Genomic DNA, 24413 nt, shown 5'->3' on the forward strand with positions numbered 1-24413 from the left:
ATTCCTCTTTCCTTTTTTCAATGTACTCAAAAATTGTGAAGGAGTTTTTTTAGCTTGAAGAAAAGCTAAAATTAGAAAAGTCACAGTTTTGTGTTGCCACCATCAAATCGGGCTCAGAAAAGCCCTTCCACCTAAAACAACCTTATCACTCATTTTTATGGCAAGTTCTGTAGGGCCTGAAAACTCTATTTGCTCCACCTATCACTAGCAAAAGGAATACATCTTTTCCAGTCAGGCTTGCTGGGTTTTTAGTGCATATGCACACAACCAGTCAAAAGCAACTGTGGAGTATTGTTTTTACTTTTGTATGGTTGTGAAAATGTCTAAAGCCAACATAGTAGCATCTTGAACTGTTTCCACTGACAAGAGATAGTATACTTCTTTGTGCATCTTTCCATTGCTCTACCATTTTTGTCTTCTGTTTTTCCTCCTAGAAACTTTCAGCCATCTTTAGCCCAGGAGAAAATGATGAGAGAGACTGTGGCTCAGTGGTACACCATCTGCTTGGCATTCAGAAGGTCCCAGGTTCAATCCCCAGCATGTTCAACTAAAAGGTGATAATGTGAAAAACCTTTACGCGGGACCCCAAAAAACCACCATCAGTCTGACAATACTGACCTTGACGGACCAAGGCAGCTCCATGTTTCATGTGTTCATCTTTGAAGTATGTTTATGAACATGCATCATGCAATGCTTTTGTGCCAAGCACTGCCAGAACTAATTCGATTAAAAGTATATTTTATAAGCCATTTTCTAAAAGTTAATTATTCAACTGGATTAATATTTCCCTTACATGAAGACAGATTTTAGGCTTAATTTTCTATTTTTCTTCCTGGAGAATACTATGGATGATACAGTTAATATTTGTGCATCCATGTAAGGTACATTTTAAGTGAGGAGAGTGTGGACATAAAAGACTGGAATCTGCAACAGAAAAGCAAGTAAACGTAGATTGTAAAAGGTTTTTCCACAAGTAATGCAAGTTACAATGTTTAGTGATACAGGACAACTGGTTATTGGCAAAACTGCAGTTTTTCTATAAGGTTAATACCACAAATGAGCAAATTTCCAGATGTTTTGGTGGAGATAAACATAAAATCATAGCACAGATAAAGGCCTACGGTAACTGAAGTGCACAGAATAAAATAAAAGACTGTGAAACTGGTTACTATAAGATGGATGAAATTCCTCACAGAATACTATTTATATTATGTCCCCTATCTTCCAGCTGTTTCCCTCATTTTACAGCATGAACCAAGCTATATCCAGATGGAGCATAAATCAGCCACTTTAATTAAAGTCCCAAGTTTAACAAGACATTGGAAAATTGCCACACACAAAGATGTGTACTTTAATAATTCTTCTAAATGGATAGCAGAAAGGGGGGAGTGTATTTTAAAAAATAATTATTTAAATAATTGATGGGATCTTGATGATTTAATTTGGGCAACATTTTTAGTTTTATATAATTAAAAACAAGAATGTTCAGACTATGATTGATTCTTCAAAAAAAGCCCATGTACATAAGAGAGACTGAATAGATTTTACTACAGATCTAGTAAAGTCCTATGATTGGGTCACAAATGAGATTGCCCCCATGCAATTGCTTTGGGAGTTGTCATGGTAATTACATCTAGAGTCATTACCATAACATTGATCAGGTCAGTCCTGGTGGTGACCCATGAAGAAACATCAGTTCATATAATCAACGCCTCATACATATTGGGGATATTTGTTAGTTGTTGTAGCAAAGTTGCACAGTTAGGAAAGCATGGAATCGTATGTGGTAAAACACTCATCAAGCAAGCCAGTATATTAAAACTTACTTTTATTGAAGCTGATTCACATTCACTTGCCTTTTTGCAGTACCAGAAGGAAATCCTAAACCTACTCTAAATAACACTATTCCCTGTTACAAGAGACCAGCTAATCCAGCTGTATGTGAGTGGAAGTATGAGAGCATGGGTGTGCCTCTGGCATGCTTGCACAAGAGAGCTCTAAAAAAATGCTTCTTTGAAATACCAGTAGGAGAGAGAGAAAATAAAAGATACAGAAAGAGAAAGACATGTTGAATAGAAGCTTCTAGCTCACACGATGAAAGGCATCTCACAAGTACACAGTCTTCTTCTAATCTAATGAGGAAAATAGTGCCCCCACCCCGTGTCCAGGCATATCAAGTCACCTACATTCCAACAATATGAAGGTTCTGAAGGTGGCACCACACATTTCCATGTAGATTATAAAGAGGCTACCTTGTGTGTACATTGGTAATCATATGAAAATGTTTCTTTTCATATTGAAAGATTTATCTTCATTTCCTGATATTTATTCAGCACTCCCAGTGGGTGGCAACAGCCCCCCCCCTCAGCTGGGTGCCATGATTTGCCCCTGCGGAAGGAGGGAGGCGGACTGGCGCTTTTCCCAGGCATCTAAGTAAGTGTCAGGGGCAGAGCCTGCCGGCCTTTTCAGGCTGCTCTGCCGCCGCCGCCCCCCCCCCCCGACAGCTCAGTCGTGCCTCGTGCTCTGCCCATCCACCTCACCCTATTTCAGTGCAGGAGTAGCCTGTTGGGGGGCCAGGTAGGATATTTTTCTCCATCTTCCTGAATTGACCTGTGGGAGAAGCCTACCTTGCACTGTTGATATGGGGAGGAAATTGGCTTGGTGAGTCGACTCCCCATGGGGGCAGGTGAGAAGCTAGGGGGAAAGGAGCCGGCCGGTGAGCACCCTTGGCAGATCCCCATTGGTGGGGAATAGGGGTCTGTCAGGAGTGGCTGGCTGCTTTACGGACCAGTTGAAAGAACAGACGTCCTGGTGGGGAATCCCTGGACAAGCCATTCTCCTCCCGCAGCTTTATGGCCAGGTGGGGGAGCTTTAAAGGGGTGAACCACTTAGCCTGGCCAGGCCGGGTCCCAGCCATACAATGGATGGCTTGCACCCGGGGCAGCGGGTAACTCGCCCAGACAGGTTGGGGCGGAGGTCCAGGAGTGACCCCAGGACCCGACCTGTACTGCTAGTTTAGGCCCTTGCCGTGTTGGATAATATGTTTGCTGTTACATTAATAAAGCAGCCCTTTACTTCCCAGCTTATGTGTCTGCCTCTTCATTCCAACTGTGGTGGCAACTATATACTGTCAATTTACTCGAAGTGACATCAGTGTGCTGGCATGGTACCAGTGTGCTCACCACCCCCAATTTTCTGCCACTGCCATTTCAGGTTCTGGAGGGCACAGAGAGGTTTGTTGGGATGTCTCCCATTATAGCAGGCTACCTGGCAAGCCTACTTCTCTGCCAGTGGGAGTGGGAGTAGATGGGCTTGGTGCATACCATTGGTGAGAAGAGACAATGTCTCATCTGCATGTGTCAAATTAAGGAGAAATGGTAGGATTTTAAAAATGTTATTATTATGTATTTGGGAGAGTAGTGCTCTCCCAAATTGTAGTGCTCCTATAAATACACTGACAGAGGGACAGATGGCAGTGGGAAAGATCTAGCCAGAGAAGGTGAAAACAGGTTAGGCACTTGCAGGCTTTCTCTTCACACTTTATACATCACTGCATATCTTCTCAGAGATTTCAGCTACTGATTTACCAAGATGGTGTATTAAAATTTATTTTTATACAGAAAGATAAGTGGGGCATTTTTTCAGAAAGATTCTATTTTCTAAATATAACTAAGAATTTGTCTTCAGCACAATTTTACCCAACATTTAAAAAATAATATTAACACTCTAATGAAAGCATCCTGTTGAAATGATGCTAAATTTTATAGGATCTTTATTAAATTCAGTAAGTATCCTGACACTCGCTGACATGTAAGACGAATTATCCTGGCCACAGTTCAGCACGGATGTGAGTTTGCCCTGCAGCTGGTATGAAATTAAATCAGTACCTGTAGTGGTCATATCTTACTATGTATAGTCTGGGCTTTCAAACTCAGTTTAGATATAATAGGAAGTGGCATCTCACATAAGGAGCAGCAAGAAGAGGGTCATGGTCTCATGAATGACTCACTGCGGTTTGCATACTTTGGATCAAGGCCCTACTCATACGGCCTTCATAGCCCAAAAGATCCTGTACACAAATCAAATAATCTGAAAGCTGTTTATTTGGTTATTTATTTAACAAAATTTATATCCCGCCTGGGGATATATGTCAGGTTCTGACTATGTTTCTGTGTGTTCAAACCAAAGAGACTCCATTTTAATCCTGTCAGTATTTTAAGTGCTTCTTTTGCAGTTGGCAAGCAGTTCAGTAGCAGTTATCTTAGAGAAGAGGAATGTTATGACTACAACCTTTCCAGCCTTGGGAAACTTTCACTTTCTCAGCCTCAAGCCGCTTGTTTTGAGAACTGTGGGGGGAGGATGGGGCCTGCAGGGGTATGCTATTCTGTACCTTAACCTTTGCCTGTCATTCGTAACAATACTCATGAACTAGCCAAGATATTGCATCTTGGATAGTGGACTATAAGGGTTGTTTATATTCAGTAAAGTCTTTTGAAACCAATGGACTCATGTCTAATTGCAAGAGATAGCCTGGATTGCAACTTTTAGTAATTTTTGTTACGAATTTTGTTACGAATCACATCTGTTCCAATGCCTAAGCCGGGGCAGACGGATACCAAGGCCGCGTCCAACAGGGACCCTTTGTTTGATCCTTATACCTCCCCTGGCTCGGAAGGACTGGAACCCCCTCAACGCATTCAGGGAGGAACGGAGTCAAGCCGTACGACGCTGTATACCCTCATCCCCGATAGAGCTGGAGCTTGACCCAGGGCGGCAGCAGAACCCCTGATATCGTTGCCTACGCCGAGGCAGTGGGGTTCGAGGCTGAGAGAGATGAGGGAAAACGAGTTGTCGGCTCAGCAGTGGAGCATACCAGTAGCCAACCGTGGTATCACTGGAATCGAGAGGCAGACCAAGTAGAGTGGGACCTAAGAGGTTCAGAAAGTACCCAGGTGTGGGAAACATCCCGTCGCGACGTGATGAGTTGGGACTACGCGGAAGTCACCCCGTGGACGGGACAACGCGAGCCGAACGAACAGAGTTGGGTACAATTGCAGAGCTGAACTTTAGCGGTGGATGCTGGAATTTCGGCAGTAACAGGATTAGCGAAAGGAATCCTGGCAGGGATATCTGAAGAAGAGCAAGGCAACGGGGCCCGGGGCATGGGAGAAATTTGGCCATGGCCCCGGGCAACTGCATCCTATGCGGAATATATGGAGACCGCCCAAATTCCTAATGAACCTCCCCAGGATTATCCCGAGGAAGTGGGTACCACTGCAGCCCCAGGATGTGTACAGTTGTTGGAAGAGAGACTTTGCAGCATGGAGGAGAGTTTAGCCCATGCTGTTCACCTGCTGTCAGTACTCGTTGTCGGAGGCTCAGAGGAAGGTTCCACACAAGAAGCGGAAGCCCGCAACCAAGTCGTTGGCCAAGGCCTGGCGGCCCTTCAGAGGATTGTCCCAGGACTGCATCCCACACCAAGGGAGCAACAGCTCTTACTAGCAGACGAGCAGCAACAACCGGTACAGCCGCCTGAACAACCTCAAGAGAAAGTGGCTGTTATGCTGTGTATAATGTACTGAACAAATCACAGAGATGCATCATAACACAGTGAGCTAAAGAAAGAACAGAGCCCCAGAAGACTTCTTATGAGACGTTTGTTTAGGCTAAGCTGTCATTGTCCATTCTGAAGAGGGAGTTCATCATTAATAAAAAAAAAGACTTCTGGGCAGTGCCTGTCAAAAGTTATACACTGGGGCTGCACTGAGTATTTTCCAGCTACATAGTGATTTTTGTATGCACAAATACTTTGATTGTTCAGTGCTACTTTCCCCCTAACTGCAGCTGCTTTGATGGCTTGTTTCCCATGTTTCATGGCTGGTTTCATATGGTGAACCTTGATTGATTGGGCACAATTTAGCCAATCAGATTATATTAGCTGCACAATTATATCTTTGAAGGCAAATGAAACCCAAGTTAAAATATAAGTGTTTCTTGATTAGCCACAGGGATGATTCCAGTCCATCAGAGATTGTGCCGTGAATGGGATGAAAAAACCATGTTAGATAATCAGTCATATTTGACTATGTGATGTCATCACTGATGGAATACCTGACTACAAATGAAATTGGTTCTGAAACCAAATATGAGAATGTAAACTAACAGATGAGCATTTTCCCACTTGTTGGGGGGGGTGGGGGATGAGTTTGCAATGAACAGAGAAACTAAATTTGTGACACGGCACAAAATGCTCCCAATGATGGGAAGTAGATTGATTCCTTTCAGCTCTATGAAATAATACACCTACTCCCATGCTTTTTTATAACTACAAACTGTTGCCTTCATGGCCTTCCTGGAAGCTTCTGTCTGGCCACTGTTGGTAGAGGATGCTTGACTAGATGAACCCTCCACCTGATTCAGCAGGATTCTGAGTTTTGGCAAAATCTGGGAAGATAATTACGTTTCTAGTTTTCTATGAGCAAACAACCAAATATTGAATTTAAAGCCAAGATACAAATATCAAAGGGAGGGATAATCACACACAGCCAGTCATTTACCTTGCTGAAGCAGTTTTTCTGTTTAAAATTGTGACTTTCCTAGAAGCCGTGATAAAAATTTAAAAAGAAAACTTCAACTGCATGTGACTTTGTTGTTTTCCAGCTCTCATCAATAATAATAGTGTTACAATATAGGGTGATGACAAAGGACTTGGCATATTTTCTTTAATGGTATTTTAGCCATTTTAACTGTTATTTAACTAAGACTGACTCGGACTAGTGCCACTTGAAACCTGCATTGTAGAAAGTACTCTGTTTCATGTAATGTAATTGTCTGCAGAGGTTTAACTCTTTTTGCATATATTCTCATTAACACATGACGATATTATTTGATATTGCATGCATGTCTCATGCCTTAATATAGTTGCAGCTCTCTCTTTCACGCTTAAGATCATTTGGCTAACACACACTCATGAAAAGCCAGTCGTGCTGTACTGCACTGTACTGCACAGTATGACTAACTGGCAGGTGTTCATACATGTCTAGTTTTCCCTGGCATCACTCTGCAGTTTCTACTTTGTATGATCTTTCCTTAAAGTCCATACTTAAAGCAGGAAGAGTATGGGTGGGAAAGTACAGATTTCTGTAACTCCTCATTTGCATTCGCACCCACCTTTCTCCCTTCCCTCCCCCCACAGCTTGTCTTTTTGCCATTTCTTTTTACAATCAGTAGTAGACATATCACTGTAGAGTTCTAATACTTACTACTAGAGGTCAGCATAGACTGGGAAAAACCCACGGGCCATCGGGCCATGGTCCATTGTGTTTCACAACAAACTTTTTACAAACAAGGGGCAGGGAAACAGGGCTTTAAACCCCCCTTGCTCCAGCTAGTTGGTGGGCTTTGCCAGTCAGCTAGAGCAAGGGAGGGAGGTTTAAAGGGCCTTCTGTGCCACTTGCGAGTGGCGCAGAGGACGCTCTGTTCCTCCAGCTGGCTAGTGGTCTCCCCCAATCAGTTAGAGCAAAGGGGGAAGTTTAAAGGGCCCTCTATGCTGCTTGCGAGTGGCTTGGGGGGTGCTCTGTTGCTCCAGCTGGCTGGCGGGCTCCATCAGACAGCTGGAGCAAGGGGGGATTTAAACTTTAAAGCACTCCCCATGCCACTTGCAAGCAGTGCGGGGAGCGATTTAACCCCCCTTGCTCCAGCTGACTGGTGGGCACAGGGAGCAATTTAAACCCCTTCTTGCTCCAGATCACTGGCAAGCCCTCCAGTCACTACAGCAAGGGGGGATTTAAACTTTAAGGCACTTTAAAGTGCTTGCAAGCAGTGCGGGGAGTGCTTTAAAGTTTAAACCCTTGCTCCAGCTGACTGGTGGGCTCTGGGGACTGGCCCAAAAGTTGTGGGGTCCATAGAAAACGCACGTCCCCACAACCAACCAGTTTACAAATGCCAAACCAGGCCAGTCCATGTAAAATGTGGTCCGTTTTCCAGTCTGTGTCCACCTCTACTTACTACTGATTAAAATACAAATGACAAAAAGCCCACCAGAAGCAAGAGGGGGGAGATAAGGAGGAAAGCCCAATGACCAAAGGAACCAACATGATCCTGCAGTTCAACCCTACTATTGCTGGATATGTTTCCATATGTTTACTTTCTAAGTATTAAAGACACAATAATGCTCGTAGGTGTCCCTGTTTCTTCAGTAACAGAGCTGAGTCCAACAGGATTCCCAAATTCTTAACACTGTTTATTAAAGAAAGTTGGACTCCATCTTATAAGAGCGGTAAGTTCCCCTCCAAAGAGGATGCCTAATCAACCAGCATCACCTCCATTTTATAAGGATTCAGTCTTCTTTCATAACCAAGATTTTTTGTACACATGTATGTGATTTATAGCAGTCTTCTAAGGGGTGGCTGCATTTTGTTTTCGCTAACCAAGATCAAAGCCTTCACTATCATAAGGAGGCCTTGTAAATTACACAATGGCTAGCAGCTGTCCAGCATCCTTCCCTTTGATTAAAAGGGATGGAAAAGTGTAATAAAACTACAGCAAATACAACAACATAATAGCTAATTAAATAAACTGAAGTAATTATGAGCAACTTCGGAAGAAATGAGCTTGCCAGACATGAACAAATCTTTCTTATATAGTAAAAGATATCATCTAGTACGCAATACCTGCTGGAAAGCAAAGCCAGACCCCTTTTCTTTTGCCGTTAGATTTTGCCTTTAACCCTTTTCTTACACCCTCTGGATAGATTGCTGCCACTAGGAATTATATTCCAAAATAGTTTAAATTTCCCCTTTAATAATGTGCCCAAGCATCAGGCTCCTTCATGGGACTATGTGGCCATGAGGAAAGGAATGGGATATAGGAATAACATATACTCTGGGATGGAAAAACACCAAAATAAACTTTTATTTTTACAAGAAGCATAGCGGTTTCACACTTTTACTTAAGCTTGATGGTTTAGTTCTGTTCTTAAAGTTTCTTTACATAGGCTCAGTCACACAGATCTTCATAAACTTTCTCAAGTTTGCCTGTTTCAAATAGAATGAATATTTACTCTCACAGACACACACAGCTCAGGTTTCCACACAGGTTGCCTGCTTTGCCCAGACTGAATCTTTTTTCTCCACTAAATAACCAAAAACTGCAGTTCACTCAGCTCACACTCTGAGTCATCAACCAATCATCTCACTCACTCATCCCTCTCTTTCACCCCCACTCTTCATCTGTACCACATCAAACATTTAAAGACACATACTTAAAATCATCACACAAGCATTTGCAGAAATGTGATAGTCCACAAATTCCCAACATTTCTTCTGAGTTACCACTTACAGGATTCAGCGTGCACCGGTAAAATCCACTATTCATTATGCAGTATTTTGCAAAATATCTGCATATATCTAAAATCATCTATATAGCTTCTTCTGCTTATGGATTTTGGTATTTCTAAAACAAGCATTTCTACACTGTAACAATGGAAATCAATGGAGCTCTGCTAAGAATTGACTTGATTCCTAATGACTGGGGTTTCCAGAGATTGGGCCATAATCTTTAGATGTAGATGCATTGCATGAGAGCAGTTTACCAATGAGGCAATGTCATAGATTGATAACCTCTCCTAATTGTAAGCATTAAGGTATCCTTACAAGCATATGGGATTTGCTAATCCAACAGCCAATCCTACATATCTACAAATTGCAACTGAAAGATCAAACTATATGGCCATGTGCAAATATGGTGGTCTTCTCTATGGAAATCACACCCTCAGTCCTGTCAGAATCTTGAAGTCAGGGGGAGAAAACATCTTACCTAGGTTACCATAGCACTGGGGAAGGGGAGGGGGAGCCAACATTCCCCCCCATGCTATTTTCTCAAGGTGAAGCAATCACCTGAAGTGTTGTTTGCTCCAATAAAGGGCCAATTTACATGTTTTCACTGTCATAACATATAACAGAGGAGCAACATTTGGACTGGGACTCACATTACAGGAAAAGGCTTAAGCCTCAGCACTGTGATCCCAATCCAGACCTTGACCTCTGACAATTTATAGAAATTTCAAAAGAGACAATACATTTGATCATGGCTCTCTAACATTTCTTCTAGTTGGGCTCCAAATCAGACTTCCCAGTCATGTGGTATCTTCTTGTACATTAGAAACTGCCATGTGGCTATGGGTCCTCCTGACCTGAAGACCCCGGGCAAGCCCAATCTTGTCAGATTTCAGAAGCTTAGCAGGGTCAGCCTTGTTGAGTAATTAGATGAGACACCTCCAAAGAAGACAAGGGCCTCTATGCAGAAGCAGGCAACTGCAAAACCACCTTTGTTACTCTCTTGCCTTGAAAACACCAACATGGGACACCATAAGTCAGCTATGACTTGAAAGCAGTCTCCACTACCAGAATGTGGCTATGAATATAAATGCATCCTTTACTTTCATGATTGAACCAGAGCATCAGAATTTCTACGTTTGATATCCCAGAACGTAACTGTGATTTTTGTATGCATATGCCGATTGGTTCCTTTGGCATGGTATGAAAAACGTTCATGCAGCCTAAAACTATTTTATATATTAATACAGATTACATCCTGGTTCTCCAATAAAGGCTCTCTTCTGCAGGGCAGACAGAAAATGGTTGATAAAGGTAAAATAGAAGCATATTAACAGCTTTATTTGACTGATTGGGTTAGGGAACCATTTTCTCTCCTTCCTTGTTTTTAATAAGGAAACATCTTTAAAGCCCTGATGCAGAATAATCACAGCAGACTCTGTATATATATTACAAAAATCTTCTACAAAATTTAACACCAATTGAAATGCAACATCTAGTTCTGCTGTAACAGAAAAGGAAGAATTGCACTGTACAAAATTCTATCCAGTACATAAAATCGGTAAATATTACCATAAATTAAACCCTCCGATAGCAATAAAAATAACTGAGAATCCAGAAATGATTTTCCATAAATACACAAATGAACCCAATTAAAATGTAGATAGCATTCAACTTACTCCATACAAGAGAAAATGAAAATGTTTCTAAGCTGTTAGCAGTCATATTATGCAGCTGATTGTAACATGGTTTCCCAAAATGTGGGCCCCTTTACATCCTCATGAGATTTTAAAGTTGCTACAGGTTTTATATCTTCTGCATTAAAAACACATTACAGCTAATTAAAGTGCACATTTTTGATAATGTAGCTTGATAATGTAGGCAGAGTGCCCATCAAACCATTCCTGATATTAAAAAATAATCTCCAGAATTAGACTGAGGATGTTCTACTACTAGGGTTGCCGGCCCTCTGCTAGAGGTGGGACTCCCCACCCCCATCCATCTGGCCAGTGAGGGGGGTGGAGTGAGAAGATAGCCGAGGAGCTACCTGAGCATGTGAGAAAATGTGCTGCGTACATGCTCTGGAGACCCTGATGATGCACTTCTGATTAAAAACCAGAAGCTATGGGGACTCAGTGTAGCCAAATCTGCCCCAAACATAGACAAAGCACTGTATGGGCTGATTTTGGTCCCACTGAGTCCCTGTAGCTTCCAGTTTTCAAATGGAAGTGACATCATCGGGGTCTCCAGACCACATACATTCTGTGCATGTGACAAACAGTTGGATCACAGCCTGAGCCCAAGTGACATTCTTGACCCCTATTTTAGCAGTCAGGGAAAGGGGGCTGGCAATGTATCTACTACATACATTGTTATACAGTTTTTTTAAATTTACCAGCTGTTCACATTGAAGCCATTAATTTAACTCTCCATAAATGAGGAACAGCACATCTGATGTGAATTAAAGTCAGTTTGCAAGTTATATCTCTTAATAGTATTATATTAAACAGGTACCTCAGACATCTACATTAGTTCTCATTACCTTACTACTATTTTTCAGCCTCTTGGGACATATATCACTAAAGAACGTGATTTTAATGTGAAGTATTGCAAAGCACACAAGCAACATTTATGGACACCTGCATATTTAACATGCCAAGCTTGCAGACTAATTGCCAAATTTGGCAATAAAGTGACAGATACTGAGGCACCACTGAATCAAAGCACAAGTACTCTAGATATAAATAAAATTTGAGCCCAAGCACCATTCATCTGCTCCAGATATAAACTTTTAACATAACTAGAGATGGGACGAACCGAAATACGAACCAAAATTAAGCACGAACCAGGCCGGTTCACGGTTTGTGAACTGCGGTTCATCAGATCCCATTTTTGATGAACCACCATGAACTTTAGGCTGGTTCATTTGGTTCGTTTTTTGGTTCATGACTGCAGATAGCCTGGTGCCAATCAATCAGTTACCTAGGCAACAGGGGATGGACTTCCAGCAGACCTTCTGCTGACCTGGAAGTGATGATTTTCTGGCCTGGACGTGATGTTTTCATGAACCAAATGAACCAGTTCGCGAACTGGGGCAGATTTGTGAAAGTTCATGGTTCGTGGTTTGTGAAATTTGACAAACCATGAACCTCATGGTTCGGTTTTTCCCCAGTCCATGCCCATCTCTAAACATAACTACCCATATACATGACCCTATACCAGACATATTATGTTACGAGTTGTGAAAGAAACTTTCTATTTTTTGTTTCTATAATGTGTGCAGTCAGAACTTCACTAATTAAGTCCTGACTCAAATCATGCCTATTTTAAATATAAAACATTGAGTCTTAACAGAATTGTTTCTGAAATGTGGGAGTGACTGAAAACGTTGGAATTTGACAGCAGTTGGATACATTGCTTTCTGGTTATATTTTTCCTAGTAAGTGGAAGAGCAGTAAGAATGAAGAGCAACTCAACTGATACATGCCTGATAGGATCATTATCTAAGCAGAACAGCTGGCAATATTCCTGCTAAACAGGATTATGCTTATTGGTGTCAAGTGAAAACACTGCACAGAAATGCAGATCATTGCACTTTCATGATGACTTTGGAAGGCCTTTCTGAGTCTATAGAAGCACAGGCCCTGTGTTTTCATAAGGCATCTCATTTTATAAGGATGTATTTTCTAAAGAAGGGCAAAAGCTACAGTTGCAGGCAAGCAAGAGGAGGGAAGGGTATAAAAGCCAAAGCTTTATCTTTAATTTTATTCTCTCCCAGCAGCTTGTTGGCTCTGTTTACTAAGAGGTAAGCCAGTGGCTGTGAAGGTACTAAGACTACAGCAGCCAGCCTCCTGGCCTTGTAAGGAACAGAGGCACTACTGATCCACTCAGGGCCAGATCGCAGGGCGGGGGGTAGTCTGCCCCCGGCGCCACCAAAGAGGCACCGGTGGCAGCGCAGGTGGCTGAGCGGCCACCCGCACCATTCGCCTGCCCAGCAGGACAGGGAGCATGTGGCAAGCTAGCTGCCCCCTCAGCTGGGCAGGTGAATAGCACAGAGAGCTGGGAGGCCGCCTGTGCCACTCACCTGCCCCGCTGAGGGGGCGGCCAACTTGCCACATGCTCGTCTTGTGGGGCAGGCGAATGGCACAGGTGGCCTCCCAGCCCTCCATGCCATTCGCCTGCCCAGCTGAGGGGGCAGCCAGCTTGCTGTTCACTCCCTGTCCTGCTGGGCAAGTGAGTGGCATGGAGGGTTGGGAGGCCACCCGCACCATTTGCCTGCCCCGCAGGGCAGGGAGCATGGAGCAAGCTGGCCGCCCCCTCAGCGGGGCAGGCGAGTGGTGCGGGCGGCCTCCCAGCTGCCGGTGCTACCGCCGCTCCACTAGCAGCACACCTGCCCTGTGTGATGACATCACGAAGTGAAGTCACGAAGTGACGTCATCACGCAGCGCTGGGAGCGTGCACACACGTGCAAGGGCAGCCAAACTTGGGTTGTCCCGGGCACCAGGAACCCTAGATCCAGCCCTGGATCCACTTGCTCCTTGAAGAGCATAGGAAATGAGTGGAAAGCTCATTCACACATCAAATCATGCCTCTCTGTACCAAATTTTAATTCCCTGTACAGAGGGGAGACTTTCTCCATGTCAGCTGTTTGGAAGGGACCCTCTTGGACATTTGGATGGTAGAGAGAAAGTTGCCCCTAGAAATGTATTTCCCATTGAAACAAGAAATAACTATAAAACTGATTTCTCAGTATTTATACCCCATTTTCCTCCTCCAATGAGAGCCTACAACTTTACTGTCAGTTTTGATGAATTCAACTAACTTTTTTTCAAATGACAATCGAAATGTGATATGCCTTCATTTTTTTGCACATCCCTGTTGCTTCTTTTGTAGATTCTATAGTCTATGCTAGAGGCCTATCTACAAAGCTTCTAAGGTTTTATTTAAGATCACAGTGGAGCTTAATAAAGGCCAGCACTATTATCCAGGACGTGTTTGAAATTACTATGGTTGAAAATAACCAGAAAGAGCCTTTTCAGAATACTTTTATTTTTTTACTCAAAAGAAGAAGAGTCCCATATTTGGACCTAAATCTAGTGTTTACAATTTTTCAACTAAAGGTGGCAGCATTATCCTCAGGGATAGCAGCTACAGCTGTATAGACAGAAGTGGTGGAGAGCACTCAGAACATTCAAACCAATGGTCTTGGAAGTCTGCTACCTTGTTTCTATCTATTCTGAACGGAAACCCTCAGACAGAATTTGATGACAGGCTCATTTTTTTAAAAAATTACACTTTTGAAAAGCCTTTCAAAAAACTGTTACTTATTCATTCGGGATGAATCCCTGCCCACTATGTTTCAGAATGCCACCACTCTCTCTGTCCCTTCAAGCAAACGCTTACAGATGTATTACTAAAACTGTTTAAATATATGGAACCCCCAAAAATTGTTTGGAGTCATTTGATGTCAACACTTCTTCCATAGCATTTTTTGGAAACAATTGTCATTGCTACCAATGCCCAGACTATAACTACTAGGTTCTGAGAAGTCCAGTATATTCTAAAACAAAGGCATCAGTATTGATACCTTGTTTTTGTAACTATGGGGCTATTTCTCATGCCTACATCATTTCAAGTCTAGACTTGAATTGGTGCTCTGTAGCTCTGCTTGGGGGACTGCCCTTGATGAAAGTTTGGAAGTTTATACTGGTGCAAAATTCAGAGGCTTTTCTATTGACAGAAATGGGTCTCTTCCCAGAAGCATACTACATGGCTCCATTGTTAGCACTCAAACCTGCTGTTACGTTAATAGGGTAGCTTATGAATATGGCCCCTCTACTCATGTTTTAAACACAGAAATGCTGCTTGGTGAGGCAGGAAAAGGCTGCCTGGCTGGGAGTTGGAAAATTATTAACATGTGAGTTATGAGGATCTTCCAGGAGTTCCTGAATTAATCACCCCCACACCCTTCCGATCTTTCCTTATTCACTCTCCCACAGCTAAACTGGGCTCTGATAGCTGTTCCCATCCAGACATTGCAGATCATCAATCATCAACGATAACTTTAGTTTCAGCCAGAAAAGCTTAATCAAAGCTTTCCCAGTTCTTTGTCTCACCCTGGAGATGGCTATTAAGTTATTGTTTTGGTCAGAAGATGCCATCCTGCCCCAGGGTATGGACTACCCACTGCCTCAATCAGTGTGTGTGTTCTGGGATTCTACACATGCCCTCAGACTGCATGTCTGAGCCCCTGACTCTCTTCTTGCCATGAAGCGTTGGACACTCAAACTGATTTCCTTCTGGACTGGTAACCCCAAACTCCCAAAACTCTATCTAACCTCCTTTCTGCTTTTCCTGTGCAACTCTGTACATGTGTAGTGTGTGTTCTTGTATGATTGCTTTTGATACTTCTTTAATAAAAATCATTTTCGTTAAATACCCACTTGGTCATTTCGAGAGACCACTGAAGGAAGGGACCTGGTATACACCAGTGGAGATCTCACAATTATGCCCTCTCGCTAGCTTGTTTCCTTGCACACTAATTCCCCCAACCTGCAAAGAAACCCCCTACCCCATTTGGGTAACACCATTGCCTTACACTGGCCTCCAGTCATATCCCAGACCCATTTCAAAGAGTTGTTTCTAAAACCCTAAATGCTGGAATTGTGACAATGCAATGATGTGCTCCTGGAATTTGTGCAATGTGCAAACATAGAAAGCACGAGAATCAACTCAAAACTACAAATGTTCCTTTGTTGAAACAGAGTTCTACTCCATAAGGCTGAAAATCCACAGACTCCACATAATATCTCTTATCTTCACAGTATTCCAAAAAAAGTTGTGTATATGTGCCTGTACATACACATACGCATCCTGAAAAATCTGGGGGGGGGGGGGTTCTTCCCAGTTTAGAAAGCAATGGTTTTCACATCAAGCTATCAGATCCTGGAAAGTTCGGCACTAATAACAGTGGTGAAACTGACAAACTTTCTCCCTACTTCTAGAACAAGTGGAGAAAAGTCCCCATGCACTGTACAGGAGAAATTGATTGTGGACTTAAAATCCCTTTATCTCTCATACAGGACATTTTAAGACTTGTTAAGTAGGAAAATCTTGTTCATTTTACAGATCACATACTGAGATGCTGCAATTTGTTGTGTCTATTTTTTCAGAGCAGCATGCAAAGAGTATGTGCACTCCTTGTAATACTGTGTCCCAGAGCATTTGTAGCCTTAAATAGAGCAACCAATACGTTGAAGATCGCAACTAACAGAATAGAAGTAACATGCTCTCAGCAGCTTGTCTCTATGAACAACCCATGGCTTCTGGCATTCGAAATACTAATTCCAGCACAAGAGTAAGGGAGGACAGAGTGACAGGGACAGAAAGGTAGAAAGCTACCAATACCACCATGGAGAAGAAAAAATAGGAAAGAGAAGCAGCCAGGATAGAAGGGGTAGAAAAGGGGGAGAGTGGGAAAGAAACAGAGAGAAAACAGTTCCAGGTGCTGCCATAGAGGAGAAGGGGAGGGCAGGAGATAAAAAGCATACACCAGTGATGCAACTGGAACTACCATGCTGGGAAGCTCAAAGATTATAGCAAGCAGTTATCTCTCAGTTCAATGTGGTATAGTAGACAAAGTGACAGATTAGGATCTGGGAGACCCAGGTTCAATTCCCCACTCTGCCATGGAAGCTCTATGGCTGACCTTGGGCCACTGTCAGCCTAATTTACCTCACAAAGTTGAGAGGATAAAATAGAGGAAAGAAGAATGGTGTAAGCTGCTTTAGGTCCCATTGGAAAGACTCCTGAGGAAAAATTCTTCCCCCCAGCTGGCCCCAATCTGCAAAAGTCTGAGGTCATGTACATAACATGATTCAAAATGATGAATACTGCTGCCAAATCCTAAAGCTAAATCCTAAATCTCTCATGTTCCAGAAATGACATTCTATTACATTGCACTGTTTCTGCATGGTAACACTAAATTCAAAGGAGTACTAGGTTGCATCATCCCACCCTGACAATTCAACTATACCTGGAATGTTGGTGTTCCATACTGTGAATGTGATACAGCATTCTAAAAGTTACCTGATTACAAGTTACACTTTAGAACTACATAGTGAATATAGCACACAGTGCCCCAGTAATCTTCAGAATTAAATGAGAAGCCATTATTCATAAAGAGAAAGTCACAGTTACAGCAGGCATATGTGACTGTATATTTTTTAATCCCTCTCTTGACTAAATGATATCTGATACAGTCGATCTCTTAGCTTTCAGTATTAAAAAGATGACAGAGTATCTCTTAAAATATCAGAGCAGTAATAGAGGGTTTTATGCTTAACCTGGCATGTATGTGACTGGGGCAGCCTAGTCACTGCTTGTCAGCTATATTAGGAAAGACCATTATTGCAGCAGCAAAGGAACAACATTTTCCTTTCTCCATGGTGCACCAGAATGCACTGTAGCTACTATGAAAATTTTCTTCATTAGATGAAAGCTTCTACAGATGACATTCATGCAGCACTGAACTTAAGATTTGATTATGGAAGCAATGACTATACGTTTTCCACTTACAGGAAGCCAAACTATCTTTTTTAATTGCAAAGCATAAAACAGCATGCCCGATTGCGCGCAAAGCGCACTCGGACCGAATGCCGCCTTTGCCTCCCTGCCCAGAGGGAGAGACAGCTGCCATGTTCCTGGGCATCTGGGGTTTTAGGAGGTGGGCAGGGCCCTATAAAAGGTGACTCTGCCTCCCTAGGGGCAGGCAGTCTGCTCCGAAATCTCGGCCACTACACCCTATGACAGTACAGGATTAGCTGATTGCTGGTTTCCAGAGCCAGGTAGGGATTTTTTCTCCTTTTCTCTAATTGGTTCAAGGGAAGAGGTATTTTTCCCCTACCTTGTTTTCCTGTTTGGGAATGATAATTGAATTACTTGGAGCCTTTATCTACATCCGTGGCAGGTTAGATTTAGGTAGAGCAGGCCGGTGAGGACCTGGTGGCATTGGTGGGGAATTGCGGTCTGTCAGGGATTGGCTGACGGAATTCATGGCTGCCAGCTGAGAGGGCAGACTGCCTGTGGGACCCTCTGTACAAGTCCTTCCCTCAGGCTTCACAGCTTGGGGAGCTTGGAGCTTTAAGGGGGGAATCATTCGCCTGGCTGGCTAGATTACAGCCATGTGCTTCGATGGCTGACGCCGGGGCAATGGGTGCTTGCCCAGACAGGTTGAGGAGGTGGTCCAGGCTAGACCCTTTAGCTCAATCTGTACCACTAGTTATGCCCTTGCCATTCTTGAGTTAATGTTGGTCAATAAATGGCCCTGATTTTCACCCAAGCCTTCTGTCTGTCTCTTTATTCCGAAGGGGGGGGGGGGGATACATATAACATCTGTTGTTCAGCCACAACCAGTAGTCTCCAGAATAGGAGCTATCTTTGAATTTACTTATAAAATGCTTTTGATCTACGTTGCCAAGCTCCAGGCGGGTCCTGGAGTTCTGGAATTACAGACCACAGAGATCAGTTCACCTGGAGAAAATGGCTGCTTTGGAGAATGGACTCTATGGCATTCCTTCCCCAAACCACATTCTCCGCAGGCTACACCCCCAAAATCTCCAGGAATTTCCCAAACCAGAATTGGCAACTGTACTTCTGCCCTATATCCTTGGTCAGACTATGGCCATTTCCACATTAAAGAAACGGCCCACTCATAGAGTGAAGAAGAAAAGCTGTCAGTGTTCTGTGAGTGGGCCATCCTTTTGAGGACATGTGAAAACAGCCTACTTCTCTGAAGAAAAAACCTAACATCTGACTAGCTGGAAAGTAAAAAAAAAAATTAAAAAAGGCTTGTCCAGTATCTTATGATGGAGGGGGAATCTCATAGAAATGTGAGTGTTCTTAAAGAAATAAGATGTTGTAATATATTTGTCCGGGGACAAGCTGTCCACACACCCCGGGCTTACTGCAGCCGCAGCATCCAGCACCTGCAAAAAAGTACCCACAGAGGGTAGAGGGCAGCTGGACACTGGCATATGGAGGATGTACAATGCAGCCCAGCAGGCAGAGAGCATGGGACACCAGTGCCTAGGGGAGCCACTGACTGGCAAGAAAGCAGCCAGTGGACCCCAGGAGACCCAGGAGCAGCCATAGACAAGCCCCAGACCCCTCTCTGGGAGCAAGGCACTGAAGGGCAAAACACACACCTGAACAGCCAAGTAGACAGGCAGGAGATCCCCCCGCCCATGCACACACTGGGTGGGGCCAACAAACTGGGCGTCAGGCCCGCAGAGATGCTTTGAATGGCCATTTCAGCTCCACACAGATGCCTCAGAGATGGGCCTCGGGGCCGTCTTGACTCAAGAATGAGAGGAGGGGGAGGTCTTGATCCTCTTCCTTAGCCGGAAGCTGCAGCTCCCAGAACAGCGCTACATCATGGTAGAGAGGGAAGCTCTGGTGGTCAAGTGGGCTGTGGGTGCACTGCAATATTATCTGGTCAACAATTCATTTGTGCTTGTAACCAATCACACCCCTTTGCAGTGGATGTACAAGATGAAGAATCACAACCCGAGGGTTTTGCAGTGGTACCTCTCACTCCTCCCCTTCAAGTTCTCCATCAAATATCGGGCGGGCAGGCAACATCTTGATGTAGACTTTATGTTTAGACTCTTTGAGCTGGACTCTGCCGACCCGATGCTCACTTCTAGTGGGTGTGTGTGTCCAGGGATGAGCTGCCCGAACCCCTCACACTTACCGGCAGCTCCAGCACCCGGCGCCTGCGAAAGGTGTACCACTGCCACAGTGGGTAGAGGGTGGCTGGATGCCAGCATATGGAGGAGGTATAACACAGCCCCAGCAGGCAGAGAGCAGCGGGACACCAGTTCCTGGGGGAGGCACTGACGGGCAAGAAGGCAGCCAGTGGACCCCAGGAGACCTAGAAGCAGTCAGAAACAAGCCCCAGACCCTCCCCGGGCGCAAGGCACCAAAGGGTAAAATGCACACACAAACAGCCAAGTAGACAGGCAGGAGATACCCCCGCCCATGCACACACTGGGTGGAGCTGACAAACCGGGTGTCAGGCCCACAGAGACACTGCCTGCCCCGGGGACCTGTATAGCCAAACAGACACCCATGGAGAAGCAGCTACCATGCCGCCTTGCCTGGAAAGGCCCTGCCAGCCCCATCCTCCAAGTAGGGAATAGGGGAAAAGGGAGAGATTGGAGCTGGGGAGATACACCTGGAAGCCTCCACAGCTGGCCCAGGTCAGGAGCAATCAGTCCAGGAGAGGAAGGGTGGAGAGCAGAGCAGGAAACCCTATATAAGCAGGCTCAGTAGGGATCCAGGGGTGGAGAGTGTAGGAGTGGATGGTTAGAGAAAGAGAGAGGAGGAGGAAGGAGATACGTAGCAAGGAGCAGAGGAGGGAGTCAAGGCAAGTGGCAAAGTAGGCCCAGAAGTGGCTGAGAGGGAGCGAGGGTGATGTATATGCCTCCTCCTTCTACTAGGTGGGAGCCTATGCTGAACCTGGATGCCTCTGGGACTATCCCCGCAGAATCTCAGGCACCGGGCATGGCCATGCCTATGGCAGAACCTGACAATATTGCATTCAAATAGATAAATTCACAGATTTTTTAAAGCACCTTTTGTTTGCTATGGTGTCCCATGGGAGGCACAGTTTGCCAAGATGTTGATAAAAATGCAATGGAATAGTAGCTTTATCTTCAAGACAATCACAAAATAACAATGCCTTAATTGGGCAGTATTTCCTCTCAGAAATGTAGTTGTTTTTTAAATAGTTGTAACTTGACAAAGCTTGGTGGCTGTATGAATTTCTAGTTAAGAAAACAACAAGTTACTACTTGAATAATAATTTGGAAGTTCTAACTTGACTCTATGGTCTACTTTGCAAACAAAGTGAGAGCTGTAAAAGAAGAAAGGTAAAGGGTCATTTGTAAAAGACTTTTATTTATTTAAACCACTACCATCATTTTTATTCCAAATGTAAATTAATGAATAGTTATCTGAAATATATATGCCTTTTTTCTTTCAGTATGCTTTGGATGTTGATAAAACCTCACATTACAGTATTCAGATGAAGGCAGGGGGTGGCCATTGCCACTTGCTCCGCTCCTGATCTCGGCCTGGGCTTTGTTGCCAAGCAGGCCCCCTCCCCTGCTTTAAAGCCTGCCATGGACTGTGTTAAAGTTTCCTGCATCGCTGTTTTACTGCTACACCAAAGATTGCTTTACACGTGTGTGTGTATTAATACACGTGTCAGTTTCCTGCCTGCGTGTCAATTACCTTGCTGCTGCAATAGACTGTGTAGTTTACTGACCCCATGTTTGGTTAACTGCACAAAGGACTCTTTTCCTGGGCAACCCTGCCCAGACCTGTATCTGGATTTCCCAGTGTGTGTTTGGACTTTCTTACAAGTGTGCCCCGTGCCTGCATTGCCATCTGCCACGGACCGTGCCTGTTCCCTGCCTTGGACTGTGTTTTAAAGTGCTGTTTCCCCTGCCTCCATGGAAGCCTGCCTCATATGGGCCCAAGCCGCTGCTAGCAGCCGGGCGCCTGCCGGGGAAACTTCCAGCGAGCCTGGCTAGGCGCTCCCTGGTCAGTTCCCGCCTGGAGCCTCCCGCGGGCCGGTCACCGAGCTTGCCCTCGCTACCGGGCAGCCTGCTATCTAGCCCCAGCCATGCCCAGCCGGCATCCATGTTCCTAGGCAGCCAGAAGACCCTGGGAAGAAGACTGCTTTGGGAAGCCATTTCGGCGAAGCGGGCACACCACGTCCGCAGCGAGAGCACCTCGCCCCGCTCTGCATATCTTAGGAGCCGCCCCGGAGAAGAACTAAGTGCCGACCATCCCAAGCACTTAGAGAATGCATCTCAAAGAAACCTCCGCATTCCAGAGCTGATGACATCAGGACAAGCCCTGTCCGCTGGAACATCCTTTCAGCCCACTTGGATTTCCCCCTCCCTCTTTTGTCCCCTCTTCCTGAGGTGTCACTTATCACAATCTGATTACCAAAGTGGCCCATCCAAGCCATTCAGTAGCCCATTAGACCCTTTGTTTTAATCTGTGAGAACCACCAAGTACAGCACCAGCCCCAGGGTACGTTTTGGGGTATTTAAGCCGGCCTCTCAGACCGCATGGTGCGCGTGCCATCCTATCCAGAACCCCTCGCTGTCCGTCTGTGGTCCCAGTGCTGGCATTGGGCCACCCTCACTGCTGTGTCTCTGCTTCGCTTCAGGATAAGTGAGTATTCCCCCCCATCATCGTTGGGAACCAGCTAATGCGAACGTCTCTGTATTTCATACTCTGTGCTTCCTAGATCTTGTGTGTTTCTTGTATGCTTGTGCAAGTTCAGGCTTACGCCACATTGTTAGACAATACACGTGTTTGAACCTATTTGTAGTCTGCCTCTTTTTCACTAGAGTGTCTGGGATCGGGACCTCCGTATACATAGGTTATGATCCGCGCTTAATTTTAAGTTACAGACTGCTATAGCTAATTCCCCATTATAATAAAGAAGCAGTTCTGGTAACAGTTTACTGGTGGAGAATGCGGGCATAACCCAGTTCGTGTGAATGCATGTGAGTCGACACGCGTGTCTTCAGCGAACTGACTTAGAGGAAAATTTTCCAGACCTCAGTGTAAGGAGCGCAATTTAGCTTAGGGAATTAAAAGTGTGAGTGTGTGTGGCTCTAGTGAGCATTTCTATCTTGTGGGTTGGCTTTTCCCCATTTCCTCCTTCAGCCAGCTTTGGACTACTTGCCTTTTGTGGTGCACCGCGAGGCCCTCCAGCCGTTATAACCGGTGTACTGTGGGTGAGGACCTCTGAACTGGTGAAGTTCCTGGCCACCTTCCGGGCCGCCTAAACGCGTCTATGTGGGTGGGATCCCAGAAGTAGGCTATAGATTTATATATATCCTGAAGCAGCACATATAAAATTCTCTTCCGCCCTCCCCCGTCTCTCCTAAGCCCGTCCAAACCCCGTTCCTGCCAGCACTTAGGCTTCAATCCCCGCTCCGGAGGAAACGTGAAGGGATCGATAGTCCGTTCATTCAGTCAGTTAGCTTTGGGAATCTAAAGCCAGGTTCCTGAAGCCCCGCGGCAGCCGGCCGCACCGTGCTTAAGAGTTTTAAGGTAGACTCTTGGGCGCCTTTCCGCTTGCGAGTTTTAAGTCAGACTCGTGGGCGCACCTCGCTTGAGAGTTAGTAGGACTCTTGGGCGCATTTTTGCTTGGGAGTTGTTTGAACTCTTGAGCGCACCTCGCTTGGGAGTACAGTAAGCTTTACTCCTGGGCACTTTTGCTTGGGGACTTGCAGAGGCAGTCCTTGAGCGCATTTAGTCTTTTGGTCGAGGCTTGGAGACAGTTTAACCGTTTGTCTCTGAGCACGAGGCCTGGGGACACCTTGAGTTTAGTTCTTGGGCAGAGAGCTTGAGAGCATTTTGGCTTCTGAGCAGAGGCTTGGGAGCATTTCTGGTTGCCTGAGCAGAGGCTTGGGAGACCCCTGAGCTTTGGCTTCTAGGCAGAGGCTTGGGAGCACTGAGCGTTTTTGGTTCTTGGGCTTAGAGAGCTTGAGAGCACCTTCTGAGCCAGTAAACTTTTCCTGGTCCCGTGGCTTGTAGGCAAGCTTGAAACGGGAATAGGAATTTTCCCCTCTCCCCCGGTGGAGAAGGATTGAGTGTAGTACCATTAAAAATACCCTTGTAAACCTAAAGGTAGGACCTTAAAACCACCCCTGGTAAAAACCTGTGTAGTACCCAGTTTAAAAATCCTTGAGAACCAGAGGGAAGGATAAACCTCCCGAAGGAACATAGAGAGGAAAAAGTTGTTAAAAACCCCTAAGAATCCAGTGTAAGAAAACCCAAGGACCCGAAGGGAAATAACCTCTGAACGGCCCCTAGACGGGAAAACTTATAGGGAGCTTTAATCGCCCCACCCTTGGTGTCGCTGATCCACTCTTTAACCTCCCCCGAGATCAGCCTTAAACGAAGGTAAAATGTACCGGGCAGCCCCCACCGTGCCCCGCCTGGAGAAGTGGCTAGTTAAGAAGGGAGATTTCCCTTGGGAAGCCG

Source organism: Eublepharis macularius, chromosome 9, assembly GCF_028583425.1.
Source record: "Eublepharis macularius isolate TG4126 chromosome 9, MPM_Emac_v1.0, whole genome shotgun sequence".
NCBI classification, from domain to species: Eukaryota; Metazoa; Chordata; class Lepidosauria; order Squamata; family Eublepharidae; genus Eublepharis; species Eublepharis macularius.